This window comes from Narcine bancroftii, chromosome 6, assembly GCF_036971445.1.
Source record: "Narcine bancroftii isolate sNarBan1 chromosome 6, sNarBan1.hap1, whole genome shotgun sequence".
Taxonomy (NCBI): Eukaryota; Metazoa; Chordata; class Chondrichthyes; order Torpediniformes; family Narcinidae; genus Narcine; species Narcine bancroftii.
The window spans coordinates 173,880,878-173,895,927 of NC_091474.1; the positions used below are offsets into that span (position 1 = coordinate 173,880,878).

Genomic DNA, 15,050 nt, shown 5'->3' on the forward strand with positions numbered 1-15,050 from the left:
GAAAGTCCATACTGTAAGGAGGTTGTTGGTAATTGTGAGAGTCTATAGCTGCTTTCAGGTGGAATCGGCTGGAGAATGCGGCTCTGGAGTGGCTGTGGGTGTCTGTGAAGAAACGTTCAGGTGGCAGCGCTGAAGGTAGTGTTCTGCCACCTGAAAGGTCTGAGGTGGGGAAAGGTCCCGTGGAGCCAATGCCGGCTCCTGAGTCAGGGTGCAGGATGTCAGGGCTGGAACTACAGGACTGGGGTGGCCAGCACGGGATGTTAGGGCTGGGGTGGTCAGCGCGGTACTAAAGGACTGGGGTGGCTGGCACAGAATGTCAGGGCTGGGGCGACCGGCGCAGAATTACAGGGCTGGGGAGACTGGTGCGGAACTACAGGTCTGGTGCGACCGGCGCAGAATTACAGGGCTGATGCTGCTTTCAGGTGCAACGGGGGATTCTCCGAGCCGGAGACTATACCTACAGGAGGATGGTTTGGTAAGTGCTCCTCCTGGCTGGGTTCTCCACTTTCAAGTGGCCACCAAACAACACATTGGGGTAGAATAGGCGGCTTTACAGTTAGTATTCTGGCCATCTGAACGCCTTATAGTGCTAATTTCAAAGTCTGGTAGAAAGAGTTAACTGTTGAAAGTCAGGTAGCAGCTGAAGTCTGCAATGACACATAGGATAGGTGGTGCTCTGTGGAATGACTGTCCATTGCTGCTTAATATCTAGTGTCAAGTGGTGCAAGTAATTTGAACTTTGGCTTGCAGAATGTCCGTCGAGTGTGTCCATTATTTTTTGTTGGCTCATTGGCGCGTTGCTGTAGCAAATTAATTTGAGCTTGGCCGTTGAGTGTGTCCGTTATTTATGGCTGGCTCATTGGCACATTGCTGTTGAATGTGTCCATTGTAGGGTCTAGCTACCGGCTAGAACCGTCGGGGTCACCAATGTGACAGATGATGTTTGCGCTCATACGCCATCATGTTGAAATAATGAGGCCACACCTAAAGTTGTCAGCCAGCGAAGAGAAGAGTGTCTATTACAGTGTTATCAGGTTTAATATTGGCAAACAACATATCACCTGACAACGTTACATCTGAAGTGCTAATGACCTCATAATCTAGCTACGTTGAGTAGGCCAGGGCTTTTCAGTAGACCTATGAGCGCTGCTGAATCACTATGCCTCATGTTTGTAGTGACTAGTTGCCAGTAGATAAGATGCTGTTGTGTCCAGCTGTCACGACAGCAGCTGTTAGCACTAGTTCTGCCCTCTCCCTCCAAGCGTACCACTACAAAACATTATTTTATCTAGATATGTCATTTTATTAAGTTAGTTGTTGGCTGGTACAGGGTCACACACAGATTACAGCACATTCACAGAGAGCCATTAAAATCAGAAAGAGTGTTCATTTTTGGAGTCGACATGACTTGGGAGAAGTTTGTAACGCTATAGCGCACTATTTATATAGCATGGAGAAGCTTGTAGCGCTATAGTGCATTATTTATATAGCATGGAGAAGTTTGTAGTGCTATAGCGCACTATTTATAGAGCGTGGAGAAGTTTGTAGTGCTATAGCGCACTATTTATATAGCGTGGAGAAGTTTGTAGCACTAACGTGTACAATTTATAAATACCATGGAAAAAAGCGATAGTGGACCTGTCCTCCCAGAATTCCATGCGGCTAAATGTCCAGCTGTATGCACAGAGCATTCGTGGAGGGTTTTTCTGCCACGTGGCATTCTGGGAAGTCAGGTCCACCATTGTTTTTCCCCATGGTCTTTTTAAATTGTGTGCTATAACACTACCAACTTTCCCATGCTGTTTAAAAAAATAGTCTGCTATTTCTATTTATTACTCTTTATTTCCTCCCCCCTGTCTTGGGTAAACTTATACCTCTCATTTTGTTCGTTTTAGATTGATCACAGTGTTTGAGCTACCGAAAGAAAATAGGCCCACACACACCGAGAGCAGTTCAGTTTATACAAATATTTATTACAAAATCTAAAGCTGATTTCAAACTACAATATGCAAGCCCTTCACAATTACACTTATCAACGCCTGGACTGGTCCCAACTGCTGAAGCGGGGCAACGACCGCACTCTTGTAGTAGGTTGTCGGGGTGCTGGTAGCAGCTTCTCCACTTCCCCCGACTGGGATGTTGGCTGGACTCTAGAAATTCTTCTTTCAGCGGGGGGGACCATGGCTTATAATACCCAAAAACTGCTAATTCAAGCACCTATTCCCAGCACAGAAAGAAAGATAAGCAAGCAAGCTAGCATGCCTAGGCTTCTATCAAATAACACAACTTTCAGCTTATCACTTTGAATACAGTGGTTTATTATGCATCAAGGTTAGGTCTCTGACAGTCTGTGACCAAAACATTGCGTCAAGGCTCGGCGTCTGATAGTCTGTGACCAAAACAGGCAGGAAAATTAAATGTTCTTGGTACACAGATGTCCTTTTATCAGATAACTGCATCTCTGGCCCCTCGGTGGAATTTAGCTTACGTCTGCTGATTCTAAAAAAAACAAGCAGGTTCTCAGCCTTGTAGAAGCGAAGGTTGCAAAAGTAAAAAACAACACGGTTAGAATCTTTCATTACATTCCACCCCTTGGTCACAGGCAGTCAGACACAAAACTTGACAAGCATAAGAGTACAAAAAGAGCATAAAAGAGAAATCAAAACTACAATAATCACAAAAACAAACAATAATGCGAGCAACCAACGGAGAATAGTGTGGCCCAACCCCCCAAATATACCAGCTAACCATGAAAAAGGATTCCAACCAAGGCTCAAACTATCCTTGTTGGCCACAATACACAGACACATAGAAACATAGAAACATAGAAGATAGGAGCAGGAGTAGGTTATTCGACCCTTCGAGCCTGCTCCGCCATTCAACGAGATCATGGCTGATCTTAAAGTTCAGTACCCCGTCCCCGCCTTCTCTCCGTAACATTTAATACCCTTATACTGAAGAAATATATCTAATTCCCTCTTAAATATATTTAATGAACCTGCCTCTACTGCCCTCTGTGGCAATGAATTCCACAGATTCACCACCCTCTGGGTAAAGAAATTCCTCCTCATCTCGGTCCTAAATGGTTTGCCTATTATCCTCAAACCCTGGCTCCGGGTTCTGGATTTTCCCATCATTGGAAACATCCCATCTGCATCCATTCTGTCCAGTCCTGCCAGAATTTTATATGTCTCTATGAGATCCCCTCTCAATCTTCTAAACTCCAGCGAGTACAATCCCAATTTGCGCAATCTTTCCTCATAAGTCATTCCTGCCATTCCAGGTATCAGCCTGGTGAATCACCTCTGCACTCCCTCCATTGCAAGAACATCCTTCCTTAGATAAGGTGACCAAAACTGCACACAATACTCCAGGTGTGGTCTCACCAAGGCCCTGTACAGCTGCAGTAAGGTATCCTTGTTCCTATACTCAAACCCTCTTGATATGAAGGCCAACATACCATTTGCTTTTTTAACCGCCTGCTGTACCTGCATGCTCGCCTTCAGAGAGTGATGTACAAGTACCCCTAGGTCTCTCTGCACTTCCCCATCTCTTAATCTATTGCCATTCAAATAGTAATCTGCCCTCCAGTTTGTATTACCAAAGTGGATAACCTCACATTTATCCACATTATAGTGCATTTGCCATGTATCTGCCCAGTCCCTCAATTTATCCATATCACACTGGAGCTTCCTGACCCCCTCTTCCGTGCACACAACCCCTCCTACCTTAGTGTCATCTGCAAATTTGGAGATATTACATCCAATCCCCTCATCCAGATCATTAATGTAAATTGTGAACAGCTGGGGTCCCAGTACAGATCCCTGTGGCACCCCACTGGTCACTGCCTGCCACTCAGAAAATGAGCCATTTATCCCAACTCTCTGTCTTCTAACTGCCAGCCAGTTCTCAATCCACATCAATACTTTGCCCCCAATCCCATGAACCTTGATTTTGGAAGCCAGTCGTTTATGCGGGACCTTATCGAAGGCCTTTTGGAAGTCCAGTTACACCACATCCACTGGCTCTCCCCCATCTATTTTACCTGTCACCATCTCAAAGAATTCCAATAGATTTGTCAAGCACGATTTACCTTTTGTAAATCCATGTTGACTCCGTCCGATCCCTTCTCTGCTAGTCATATGCTCCGCTATTACATTCTTAATAATGGATTCCATCATTTTGCCCACTACTGATGTAAGGCTCACCGGCCTAAAATTCCCTGCTTTTTCTCTACCCCCCTTTTTAAATAGTGGGGTAACATTAACTACCCTCCAATCCATGGGTACTGATCCTGAGTCTATCGAGTTCTGGAAAATAATTCTTAAAGTATCTGCTATCTGTGAATGGCCACTTCCGTAAGTACCCTAGGATGTAGATTATCAGGCCCTTGGGATTTATCTGCCTTCAATCCCATCAATTTCCCCAAGACCATGTCCTTAGAGATACTGATTTCTTTCAGTTCCTCCCTTGCATTAGTCTCTATGTTTCCCAACATCCTTGGGAGGTTATTTTTATCCTCTCTTGTAAAAACAGAACTAAAGTAAGAATTTAATTGGTCTGCCATTTCCTTATTCCCCATTATATATTCCCCTGATTCCGACTGCAAAGGACCTACTCTGGATTTCACCAATCTTTTCCTCTTGACATATTTATAAAAGCTTTTGCAGTCGGTTTTTATATTTGCCGCAAGCTTACTTTCGTAATTTATTTTTGCTCTCTTGATTAATCCCTTTGTCCTCCTTTGGTGCATCTTGAATTGCTCCCAGTCTTCGGTTGTGGTACTTTTTTTGGCCAATGGATATGCTCGCTCTTTGGACTTAATGCTGTCTCTAATTTCCCTTGTTATCCACGGTTGAGTCACCTTTTTTGGTTTATTTTTATGCCAAACCGGTATAAACGATTTTTGCAATTTCTCCATTAGATCTGTGAATGCTTTCCATTGTCTATCCACAGTCAACTCCCCCATAAAGATAGGGCTTACGAACAGATTTTGAAACATGCTGAGGCAGGTGACCGAAGACTTCCTTGGTATAATGCATCGGACCGTGTCCCCCACGGGCAACTCACTTGGAACGTCCTCGATATTACAAATCCAATTGTTGGCACCATAGCAGCTGTTAAGCCAGATCACCAGGAGCATAAAACAGAGGACCTGGAACAAAGAAGCCTGACACACAGCACTCACGATACCATAAGCGTTCAGTGTTTAAACAGACTAAATCATCCTGTCCCTCAATAGTTACCCACCGAGTGTTACCCTGGGTAGGTGTCATTATTTCTCCTTTTACAGGAGGGGCACTACCTGGTGGTGCCACCCATACCTTTTGTCCGGCATTCTCTCGTTCGGGAATGGGGGGCAATGATTGTTTTTCCTCTGGAATAGGCTGTAATTCAGAAGCGTGAAGAAGTCGGTGGAAAGGTGTATCTCCTTTTAGAGGGCGATGATTCAAATTGTCGACTGCCTGCTACAGCACATCGCACCACCCCTTCAGGGTCCCCAGTGGTGTTAACAAACGAATTTGTTCCTTCAGTAAGCCGTTCATTCGTTCAACTAATCCAGCAGCCTGCGGGTAATAAGGAATGTGGTGAACCCATAAGATACTGTTGTCATTTTCCCAATCACAGATTGCCTTCCCAGAGAAGTGCGAGCCATTATCAGACTGAATCTCCTCTGGAACATCATAACGAGAGATTAAATGGTTTAGTCCTTGGATAGTGCTAGCTTGGTCAGCCGTCTTGGTGGGAAAAGCAAAAACCAGGCTCGAAAAGTTGTCAACCATTATTAGGACGTAACGTTTACCCATACAGACTGGCATGGGGCCTATGTAATCAATTTGCCAAACCGCAGCTGAGTTTTATTCGGCCATTTTATTCGGCCATGCGGACCAGGAGCAACGGTACGGGACTTCACAAGCTGACATTCTGGGCATGTACGCATGACCATGCGACATCATCCTGATGGACGGATAAAGCATGTGTACGGGCCCACATAGCTGATCCCTTCTCCCCCAAATGACCACTCTGTTCATGTGCCCATCGAGCCAGGGGGATGGTATCAGTGCGGCTGATAGTGGCAAGCTGATCTGCTACTGCATTATGTTGTGCCATGTTAGTCGTCACATTGATATGGGCATCAACGTGATATACGGTTATCTCACGGTGGTGGGAAGCATACCACAACAGCTGCCACAACTGTTTACCCCATAATGGGCGGTCATGTATCAACCAGTCGTTCTTTTGCCAGTCAGGCATCTATACCACAAGTCCATTAGCCACAGCCCAGGAATCAGTAAACAGATGAAGAGGGTGATCATGGGGATCTAGTGGTAAAGTGACTGCCTTCAACTCACCATATTGACTGGAGCCACCATCCCCCTCCTCCGATAAGTGAGTTTCTGACTTGGGATGGTAAGCCACCACCTTCCACTTTTGCTTTCCTTGCACCCACCGGCTGCTACCATCAATAAACCAGGCATCCTCTTGTTCTGCTGGAGTGAGCGAATCATATGGTTTACCCCACTGAACTGGTAAAGGAAGGGGCAAGGCAGGTTCAACGTCCTCACGATGAGACAGAAGATCAGCTACCTGTTCGTGTATGCGGCCCACTCCTTCAGGCCCTCTGGTCACACGACTCTGAATATACCACTTCCATTTAACAATAGAAGACTGCTGAGCCCGCCCTATCTTTAGATTAGCGTCATTAGCCAGGACCCAATTCATTATTGGAAGTGCAGGTCGCAATTGAACATCTGCATCGCCTGTCATTCATTCAGTCTCCAGCAGGGCCCAGTAACAGGCTAGTAACTGTTGTTCAAAAGCAGAATAACGAGTGGCAGCCTCAGGCATGGTTCGGGACCAGAATCCCAGCGGGACTCGGCGGCCCTCTTGTTTCTGCCAGAGGCTCCAGGAGGCCACAACATCAGTAACAGAGACTTGTAGTTCATAGGGGGTATCTGGGATGCGGGGAGCAATGGGCAGGGCCTGAAGAATAGCCTGCTTGGCGGACTGGAATGCCCTTTCCTGATCGTCACCCCATAAAAAGTCTGTTTTCTTTCGGGTAGCCTTATATAGAGGACGTAAAAGCAATGCCAAGTGTGGAATATGGCGTCGCCAGTATCCCAATAACCCCAGGAAATGCTGGGTCTCTTTTTTGTTATTAGGAGTGGCCAAGTCTGTGATTTTATTGCAAAATTTATCGGGAACCACCTGTTCTCCAGCATGCCACTGAATTCCAAGGATGCTGTTATCTGAAGAAAGAATATCTGTGTACCAAGAACATTTAATCTTCCTGCTCACTGCATCAATTGTCTTGGGTAAACTTTGAATACAATGGTTTATTTTGCATCAAGGCTAGGCCTCTGACAGTCTGTGACCAAAACAAGCAGGAAGATTAAATGTTCTTGGTACACAGATTGCTTTTATCTGAAGAATTTAGCTTATATCTGCTGATTCTAGAAGACAAGCAGGTTCTCAGCCTTGTAGAAGCAAAGGCTGCAAAAGTAAAAAAACACAATTTAAATCTTCCTTTACACGTCCCCCCCCCCCCCCCCCCCACCCTCACCTCCTGCTGCCCATGGCAAAGCTTATAACTTCATTTTAATCTTTTCTTCCTTCATATTCCTGCACTCATGCAAAAACTTGGGTCATTTCAATCCCACACTGCAATTACCTATTTCACACTTGCCTGATTGCAACACTTGCCTGATTGTCTACAGACACCGGGGATTGTACTAGGGGTTGAGGCAGTCAATCCCCAGTGATTCTTGGCTACTTTACCTTCTGTAGAGCGCGTCAAAAGAACCAAAGACTTGTTGATCCAAACCAAGGCTTTTATTAACTAAAAGACTGGAGTGTATCACATGTAGGTCGACCAGTCCAGAATGACCTGGTCTGGCTAGGAGCAATCCTTTAAGACCTGCTGGTAGGTGCGGCTATGCTCTCAGCCAATCACAGTCATCCTACACTACAATCTGTACATATACACATTGGTGATAGAATCTGTACTATCACATTCACCCCTTCTTTGAAAACTGACCCCGGCGTGGATAGAGGGCTGTAAAAAAAAAGGGCCCGGTGGAGGTTAGGGGCTGTACCAGTCAGGGGGCCTGACCATCCGGCGTGACCACCGTGGTGCCAGGATTGGTATCACTGGAGTCGTGTTGCTGGCAGGCTCGTAGGCTGTGGCCACTGCATCACTCAATTCCCCAACGGCGTTGTCGACAGTCTGGCCTGAGTTGGTGGGGTGGTGCTGGTCCGTCTGTTCAAGCACATGAACTGGGGGAGAAGGAATAGGGGGAGGTTGGGTTAAAGGCACTGCTGCGCCTGATCCGGCTTGGGCATCTCCTTCAAGCATTTTCCCAAATACAGATATTAACAAACTGACATAGTTACCTACCTTTTATTTACTTACTTTTTCTAAACAATGGCATTATATTTACTGTCTTCCAATCTGCTTGGACCTGTCCAGAGTCTGGAGAATTTTGGTGAATGACCACAAATCCACCTGTTAATACTCCTGCCATTTCTTTCATTACTATGGGATGCATTCCATCAAGTCCGGGGTACCTGCATACCTTTGGGCCCACATGTTTTCTCAGCACTAACTTAAGAGATGATGATTGTATCAAGATCTTCATAACATCACTCCTTGGCCACGTTACCTCAAATGCATCTGCTGTAGCATCCACATTTGTTTCAGCTCCTTGCATTTCCCAAACTATGTTGGATAGATTTGATGGAACAGTTCTATCCAATTAATTTCTATTCTTTAATGAAAGCTTTGAGTGTTATCCTAACTACAGATATTAATCCAACTGGCCTGTTGTTACCTGTCCTTCACTTATATTTTTTAAAACAGTGGCATAACATTTGTTATTATCCAACCTTCTGAAACCTGCCCAGCGTTGATAGAATTTTCACAACTTGGCACAACTGCATCTGCTATTACTCAAAATTTCTTTCAGCACCCAGGGATGCTTTCCATCAAGTCCAGGGAATTTGATTACCCTGAGGCCCACTAATTTGCCTAGCACTACCCTTTTAGTGATTGTACTGAGGTCCTCCCTTCCCATTGTCTCCTTAATGTGGATAAAGGGTAAAGACTAGAATTAATAAGATTGGGTGGGCATAAGGAGAGAGTTTTCAAGAAGAGGTTTGGTCTTTTTCTCCCCAGGTTTAATTGAATTGACAATGTTGCCTACAAGCTCTTTACCTTTGATCTTGAAGGTAAGTACAGAAGTGATGGGACAAATGTTATTTTTTATGAAGGAGAACTTTCTTGAGACTGCCCCAAAAAAGGACCAAACTTGAAATGTTAATTATCCATTTCTCTCCATGGATGCTGCCTAACCCACTGAGAGCCTCCAGCTGCTCATTTCTTGAACATGTACCATCATGATCATTGGCATTTGAGAACAAACTTTTCAATTGTCCGTTGCTTTGGTTCTAAATTGCCACATATTCTGTATTTGTTTTGGTGATTCTGGCCCTGACTTGATTCATTTTTATTTTCTCCATCCATTTGGTCTTGAGAGAAGATTAAAATTTACTAGAGTAACAAGCTACTGATGTTTGATGCTTGGTCCCTGAGTCGCACTGAAGTAATCTAAGGCTTTCTATGTAATCACAGTATCCTGGTTTCCATTGTATATAATGCCTGCTCTTCTAGTTGACTGCTTCATCTGCCAGCTGGAGGATCACTTTCAAGATTCCCATTTTTGAGACCATTCACATTAATATTGTTCCTAATAGTGTTTATAAATAAAAAAAATACTGCATTAGAGGAGTGAGTTAAGGGGAGCAGCTGTGGAAAGAGCTATGATTAACCTTTTATTCTGAGAGTTTTGATCAGACAAAGTTCTGATGAATGGTCTCAGACCTGAAACACCAAATGTTTATTTTTCCAGAAATGCTGCCTGACCTACTGTCTTATTTTATTTCATATTTCCAGCTTCCGTAGATTTTATTTTTAGTTCTCCTTATGGAAACTAATCTTCCCATCATTCCTGGAAAGGGGCTATATGCTGTACAATGAGCAACCTTGCATGTTTTTTGTTTCTTATTACTGTTCTCTCTTGCACATCAGGTACCATATGGATGCAACAAATAATGCATTTGATTTATTCTTATGGTGATCTGGTACAAAGTAAACCATATAGACCATATTCCATGGATTGAAGTGCCAAATGCAAATTTTCCAGCATGCCGATCAGCTTGATTGAATTCCACACATTTGCCCTACCATTCTAGTTCCTAAAGCATTGAAGGATGCTTCAATGAAGCAATAAAAAGAAATAAAAAGTAAGATTTGTTAATTTCCACATGGATTTATTGAATAAGAATGCTTATTTTATTTAATCACTCTACCCACTATAGGCATGTCTCTTTATGTATCTAAGCTCTGAAATCTATCCCTAAGAGCCTCCAGCTCAATATCTGTTTCCATCCTTTAAATTAGTTTCTTTTAAAAACCTACCTCTTTGACAAAACTTTGATTATCTTTGGAATGTTATTTCAATCATTACCAATTCACCTAACAGAGAAATTCTTCAAGGAGCTAAAGAAAATAATAAGGAAATTCCTATGGAAAGGGGGGGGGGGGGGGGAAACTGAGGATATTGCTAGATAAATTAACAGAATGGTACAAACAAGGGGGCTCACAGCTACCAGACTTTAAGAATAATAGAATAGAGCAGCACAATTAAGATACCTATCAGATTTTTATCAAACAAGGGAAAAACCTGTTTGGACCAGATTAGAGCTAGATAAAATAGGGGAGAAGGTACCTGAACATATACTATATAAGTGGAATGAAAAGCTGGTGCAACAGGGGAATTCACCAGTACTGCACCATCTGCTCAACATTTGGAAGAAGATTCACGTAGAAAGGGAAAAAACTAATTATCAACTACCAAAATTAATATTGATGCAAAATCAACGAATCCCCTTCACTATAGATAACCTTTTCTTTAGAGAATGGGAGAGAAAAGGGATCAAAAGAATTGAAAATTGTTTTTCGGGAAATAAATTATTATCTTTTGAATAAATGAAGTACAAATATAGTATAACTCATGGTACAATGTTTGCATACCAGCAACTGAAAAACTACTTGAAGGACAAATTGGGAAGCAGGCTGAGGTTACCAGAAGGAAGCAGTTTTGAATATGTGATTACAGACACAATGATAATTAAAAGATTTATAACAAACATGTACATCAAGCTGCAAGGGAAAGAGAATGATGAAATAAGCTGTAAACCCAAACAAAAGTGGGAACAAGATCTAAACATAAAGATAAAGAATGAAACATGGGAAAAGCTATGCTCTGGAACTAAGAGAAATACAATAAACATGAGGTTATGCATAATACAATATAATTGGTTACACCATGCCCCAAAAGTTAAATAAATGGGACCCAACAGTATCAGATAGATGTTTTTGCTGTAAGAAGGAAACGGGAACAACAGTACATGCAATTTGGGCATGTGAGAAAATGGAAAAGTTTTGGGAAGATTTAAATCAGGTATTAAATAAATCACAAAAAGCAACATACCAAAAGATCCAGAGATCTTTCTTCTAAGTAATATAAGAAGTAAAGAACTTGGCCTCGATTTGGATGGAGCACAAAAAAGATTTATTATGATAGCCTTAGCTGTAGCAAAAAAATGTATTATGTCAACCTGGAAATCAGAAGATAGCCTGAGAATACAACAATGGTACATAGATATGAACAAATGTATTCCATTGGAAAAAATAACATATAATTTAAGAAATAACATCACAATATTAGAACAAAATTGGGAACTGTACATGGAACACAACAGAGAAGTCCTACCACAGACCTCCACCATCTAAAGTGACAGAATGAGAAGAAGATGAAATGAACTGACCCTGTGTGTAAAAGTAGATGACACAATTTTCTTGTTTATTTTCATTGTGTGATGACATTGTTTAATGGGTTTAATGTATCATATATGTTGACCATTGAGTGGGTGTGGAGGGGGTGGGAAGGAGGGAGGGGAGGGAAGGGAGGGGGGAAAAAGGGGAGAAAATGACACTGTGTATATTCAAGAGGGAAATGTTTCTGAGTGTTTTTGGTCAATATGGTTCATAGTGTGAAAAAAAAAAAAAAATTAGGTTTACAGTTTACAGTTCCATATTTAAACTTCATTTGTTCAAATGTTAATAAATTATTTCCCAAAAAACAATTTTCTATTCTTTTAATTCCTTTTCTCTCCCATTCTCTAAAGGAAAGGTTATCTATTGTGAAAGGGATTAGTTGATTTTGCGTCAATAATAATTTTGGTCTTTGGAAATTTGTTTTTTTTCTTTCTACGTGAATCTTCTTCCATATGTTGAGTAAATGGTGCAGTACTGGTGAACATTTATATTGCACCAGTTTTTCATCTCACTTATAAGTATATGTTCTGGTACCTTCTCCACTAGTTTATCTAGCTCTATCTTGGTCCAATCTAGTTTTTCCCTTGTTTGATAAAAATCTGATAGATACCTTAATTGTGTTGCTCTATAATAATTTTTAAAGTTTGGTAGCTGTAAGCCCCCTTGTTTGTACCATTTTGTTAATTTATCTAGCGCTATCCTCAGTTTCCCTCCTTTCCATAAGAATTTCCTTATTATTCTCATTAGTTTGTTGAAGAATTTCTCTGTAAAGGGAATTGGTAATGATTGAAATAGGTATTGTATCCTTGGGAAGATATTCATTTTAATGCAATTTACCTTCCCTATCAATGTTAGTGGCAATTCTTTCCAATGTTCTAGTCATCCAGTAATTTCTTCATTAATGCCGATAATTTAATTTGTTTAGGTGGCCTTAATTATTGTCTAATCTAATACCTTGGTATCGGATTGCTTGTGTTTGCCATTTAAATGGTGATTCTTTTTTAAATTCTGTGTAATCCGCGTTATTCATTGGCATCGCCTCACTTTTATTTGCGTTGATCTCGTACCCCGATATTTCTCCATATTCCTTCAATTTCTTATGTACTTCTTTTATTGATAATTCTGGTTCTGTTAAGTATACTATGATGCCATCTGCAAATAAACTGATTTTATATTTCTTCTCCTTTATTTTTATCCCTTTCATTTTATTTTCTGTTCTTATCAGTTCTACCAATGGTTCTATAGCTAAAGTGAACAGTGAGGGAGATAGTGGACATCCCTGCCCAGTTGACATACTTAATTTAAATTGGTTCGATACATATCCATTTACTGTCACCTTCACCAATGGTCCATTATATAATGCTTTAATCCAATTAATATATTTTTCTGGTAGATTGAACCTCTGTAATACTTTGAATAAATAATTCCATTCTACCCTGTGAAAGGCTTTCTCTGCGTCTAAGGCAACAGCCACTGTGGGTATCTTATTTCCTTGTACTGCAGGAATTAAATTAATGAACTTACAGTCATTGTCCATGTCCGTCTTTTCTTAATAAAAGCAGTTTGATCTTGTTTTACTATTTTTGGTACACAGTCGGCACAATCTGTTTGCTAATAGTTTTGCTATTACCTTATAATTTGAATTAAGTAGAGATATTGGTCTATATGATGCTGTTGTTAGTGGATCTTTCCCTGTCATTGGTATTACTGTAATTATTCCTGTTTTACATGAATCTGGCATGTTTGTGTTTCTTCTATCTTGTTCATTTCTTCCAGGAGAGAAGGAATTAATAACTCTTTAAATGTTTTATAGAATTCTATTGGGAGTTCAGCCTCTCCAGATGTTTTATTGTTTGGCAACTTTTTTAATATATCTTGTATTTCCTCTATTTCAAAAGGTTTTATCAATTTGCTTTGCTCCTCTTCTTGCAATTTTGGTAGTTCAATTTTAGCTAAAAACTCATCTATTTTGTCTTCTTTCCCTTCATTCTCAGTTCGGTATAATTGTTCATAGAATTCCTTAAATTTTTAATTGATCTCTGTTGGGTAATATGTAATTTGTTTGTCCTTTTTCCTTGATGCCAATACAGTTCTTTTAGCTTGTTCTGTTTTAAGTTGCCTGGCTAATATTTTGTGTGTTTTTTTTTCTCCTAGCTTGTAGTACTTCTGCTTTATTTTCTATATGTTCTTTTCCACCTTATACATTTGTAATGTTTCGTATTTTATTTTTTTATCCGCCAATTCTCTTATTTTTGTTGTATCTTCCCTTGTTGCTTGTTCTTTTTCTGTACTTACTATTTCCCTTTCCAACTGTTCTATTTCCCAATTGTAGTCCTTTTTCATCTTATTTACATAACTTATTATCTGCCCTCTAATGAAGACTTTCATTGCATCCCATAGTATAAATTTATCTTTCACTGATTCTGTATTTATTTCAAAGTACATTTTAATTTGGTGTTCAATAAATTCTCTAAATTCTGCCTTTTAAGTAGCATGGAGTTTAATCTCCATCTATATGTTCTTGGTGGATGTCCTCCAGTTCTATTACTAATAACAGGGGTGAATGATCAGATAGCAATCTAGCTTTATATTCCATTTTCGTAACTCTCCCTTGGATATGGGCTGACAACAGGAACAAGTCAATCCTTGAGTATGTTTTATGTCTACTCAAATAATATGAGTATTCCTTCTCCTTTGGGTGTTTCCTCCTCCATATATCCAAAAGTTGCATTTCCTGCATTGATTTAACCATAAATTTGGCCAATTTATTCTTTTTGCTTGTCTGTTGTCCAGTTTTATCCACCTTTAATCCAAATTAAGGTTAAAATCTCCTCCTATCAATATATTCCCCTGCATATCTACAATCTTCAAAAAAAATCTTGCATAAACTTTTGATCCTCTTCATTAGGTGCATTTATATTGACCAAATTCAAGAATTCAGAATATATCTGACACTTTATCATTACATACCTCCCTGCTTGATCTATTATTTCCTCCTCTTTTTTTATTGGTATATTTTTATTGATTAATATAGCTACACCTCTGTCTTTTGAATTATATGATGCTGCTGTTACATGACCTACCCATCTCTCCTTAATTTATTATGTTCCTCTTCAGTTAGATGCGTTTCCTGCATGAATGCTATATTTAC

At 40.8% G+C, this 15,050-nt stretch overlaps 1 long non-coding RNA gene across 1 annotated transcript; it reads right to left on the minus strand.

Moving 5' to 3' along the window:
* Positions 1–3,316: 3,316 nt before the first annotated feature.
* On the minus strand, positions 3,317–8,270 carry LOC138737665 (uncharacterized). The gene is made up of 3 exons (XR_011341122.1): positions 8,097–8,270; positions 6,354–6,491; positions 3,317–5,567 (listed from the first exon to the last, which is right to left on the minus strand). It is a non-coding gene; the product is annotated as an uncharacterized lncRNA (long non-coding RNA).
* Between the last annotated feature and the right edge of the window lie 6,780 nt (positions 8,271–15,050).